At 46.5% G+C, this 3,363-nt stretch overlaps 1 pseudogene across 1 annotated transcript; it reads left to right on the forward strand.

The window, feature by feature from the left end:
• Window positions 1-1,812: 1,812 nt before the first annotated feature.
• LOC309962504 (dnaJ homolog subfamily C member 30, mitochondrial-like) lies at window positions 1,813-2,502 on the forward strand (annotated as a pseudogene). Its single transcript has one exon. The product of its transcript is annotated as a dnaJ homolog subfamily C member 30, mitochondrial-like (transcript).
• Window positions 2,503-3,363: the final 861 nt, after the last annotated feature.

Consider the following 3,363-nt stretch of genomic DNA (forward strand, 5'->3'; position numbering starts at 1 on the left):
CAGTGATGGAAGTAAAACTGCTTGAATGAAGGAAAGATGTGAGAATGTTAATTTATATCTACATTATCAGAGCTGGTTATGAAAATGTTTTCATACAAGGCATTTTATCAAGAGTAACACATGGTATAAAGTGAAGACCAGTGTTTTTCACTGAGGCTAATTCTAGCTCATTTTTAATGTGTATCTTCAGACAACGAACGGGATACAGCTGGCTGGTGACCTCTTGGAGAAATATACTGAGCAGGATTCTTCATTTGTCTAATATAAGAGATAGTGTATTACATAGGACTAGGGAAAATTTATCATCATGACAGGAAAAGATAAAGCATCTAATAACTGAGTGATACCATATGTATAATCTTTCAAAAATATTTAGGACTTCTGCCCTATATAATAGCTATCTCAGTTTTATCTGCATCCACTCCTTTTGGTACCTTGTTGTTGAAATCAACAATATAAATTCAATAACTTTCTGAACTTCTGCTAGTGAAGACCTGATTGATGGTTCTAAGAGGGAATAGGTATGAACAGGCAGGAGCTGAACCTTTATTTTCAAGTAGCATCAAGCCAGACACAAATCAGTCAAATCAGAACTCGCAACTATACAGACCGGAAGCTGTTTGTGGATAACAGGATGCTTCCACATATCATTTTTATCTTATATCAGGAGATGTAGGTGATTCCAGTCATCCTTGAATAAAACTGTACAGAATGAAATATTTATCACTTTGTTTCAAAACGAATTAACCTTTCAAAAATATTTAAACTCTATCAAATATAAATTTTCCCTGATGCATGTGTAAGGGAAATAAGATTTCCCAGACGTGAAAGTGCAAATAAATAAATAGAGCATTCTTTAAATGTCTTATAGGATACCACCTTGACTCATTCCTACCAGAAATAAATATTTCCTGGGTCTCTAATGCCACAACTTCAAGTCCAAGAAGCACTTGAAACAACTATTCAGACTTTGTCTTTTGGGAGCTTTAAGTGTCAGACTAGAGCTCTGAAACTCAAGTGACATCGTGATTATCTAGGGACTTACCTCTGAGTCATGAGAAATAAGTTCTCAACAGCAGAGACTAGAGCTCTGAAACTCAAGTGACATCATGATTATCTAGGGACTTACCTCTGAGTCATGAGAAATAAGTTCTCAACAGCAGAGTTTTGTTTTGCCAGAATAAAAGATGAAGAGTTAATACATAATATTTCCATGAGTGTTCTAGGTTGGAATGTTATTTGATTAAACTATTCAGGTTTAGAAATAAGTTTTCATAACCTCACAAGGTCTGTTCGTTTATAAGGGATTTTTTTTTAGAGTCTGTATTCACATACCAACAAAATTAATTTTTTCTTGTAAGAACATTGACTAAGTAAAATGATAGGGTTGGTTTATGTGTGGGTGAGCTTCTTCCTTTTAAGCTGCAGCTGTTACTAGTACAAAACTGCCTCTGAAACAGAAACATGGATGCCTACCCAAAACAGGGCTGCATGCTGCCACTTGTGGATGTGTCCTAGAAGAGGTTATGAAAAAGGATTCTCAAGGCCCACAATTCTTATTTTAGTAAATTCTTTCATCTGTTATATTTTGCAGTTTAAATCAGAAGATGCTGTTGCTTGTCTAAGACAAAATGATGCATTATATTGAAGTGGAGAAATCCACACAGTGACAGGGATACAGTAAAAGCACAGGCTTCCATTTAATAACTGAGAGATACCACATGTAGAATCCCGAAGGTTTACAAAACGGTGTGGGTGGAATCAGGCCTTTCCCTGGATGTGGAGACCTGTTTACAGATGTACCCCAGTAGAATGGGAAATATCGCTGGGCTTGATCAAAACACCATTTGGGGGTCGCGGCTGTTACTATGGAGGGTGTGGCAGGCCCGGGGGTTTCCACCAAACTCGGGATCGGGCCTGGGCCTGGAAGCGAGGATTTATTCCCGGAGCGACGGCCCTTACTTGCGCACGGAGCTGTACGAGCGGCTCGGCGTCCCCTCCACGGCCACGCAGGCGCAGATCAAGGCAGCTAAGGGCAGCGCTTCCTCTACCACCGGGACCGCAACTCGGGGAGCGCCAAGGCTGCCGAGCGCTTCACGCACGTCTCCCAGGCCTACGTGGTGCTGGGCACTACCACCCAGCGTCGCAGGTAGGACCGCGGCCTGCTCAGCGACGAGGACCTGCGCGGCCCCGGGGTCCAGTCCTCCAAGACGCCCGCCGCCGACCCCGACTCGCCCCGCACCCAGCCTCCCGCCTCTCGGACCCAGGGCCGCTCTCAGGCCTCGTCGGGAGCCAACCGCACCACGCTCGACTTTTACACCTTCTACCACGCTCACCACGGCGAGCAGCTGGAGCGCGAGCGGCGCCTGAGCGCCCGGCGGGAGACCCTTCGCCAGCAGCAGGAGGACCGGGCCAAGAAGGGCTTACGCTGGGACGGGAGCCGAGAGATGGCTTTCGTCTTGGTTCTGCTCAGTCTTCATCATCCTGGGCTTTCGTTTTTAATCGGAGAGCGGAGGGAAGGAGAGCAGCCCCCGCCCCCAAGAATTGGCCTTTCCTGTCACCTTGAACCCGTTGCCTTCCACTGTCTACCGTTGTCTACCTCTGCTGGGATCCGAAGGAACTGCTCTCCCCTTCCCCTTCCCCACCCGGCCAGCTTAGCCATTGACCTGCACATCCCTACCGCTCTGGTCCAGAAAAGGAGGCTTTTTCATGCCCAAGAAAAAGGCCCCCAGTGAGGAGTCCCGAAAGCCCGAGAGGTAGGGGTTTCCTGGAGGCCCTGGGGTGCCTGCTTCCAGATGTTGTCAATTTCTGGAACACTTGCTGTGGCTTTCCTGTAAAGCACCGTGCAACACTCGTCTGTTCCTGCCCCATGTGTGTAGTGTGGGGCTCCTCTGTAACCTTGAAACATGCAATGTTACTAATTGTGACTGCCAAAAGAAAAATTCTGCGGTTTATAAGACATTTGTCTTTCTGTGAGTTCCCCAAGCCACAGGTGACACGCAGTGTAGGGTAAGGATGTGATCTGTGGGAACATGGCCATTCTTTGGTGGTCAGACCCCCACTCCGCCTTGTGTTGGCGGTGAGTGTGAGTGGGAAAGAAAGCAAGGTCATGAGCGTAAGGAATGAGCCTTCCTGTGCCCATGCTTATCTAATGTATGACCTCGGAGAAGTTACTCTGTGGGCGTGATGGCAGAGGAGCAAATCATTGGCTCTCTTTCGGTCTGTCACACTTGATTATTCATGTTCTAATAGGCTCAGTGATTAAAGTATGATGCCAGGGACTTACTTCCCTGGCGGTCCAGTGGTTAAGACTGCGCTTCCACTGCAGGGAGCGCAGGTTCCATCCCTGGTTGGAGAACTAAG

Source organism: Leucopleurus acutus (genome assembly GCF_964270905.1).
Source record: "Leucopleurus acutus genome assembly, chromosome: 5".
Classification (NCBI taxonomy): domain Eukaryota; kingdom Metazoa; phylum Chordata; class Mammalia; order Artiodactyla; family Delphinidae; genus Leucopleurus; species Leucopleurus acutus.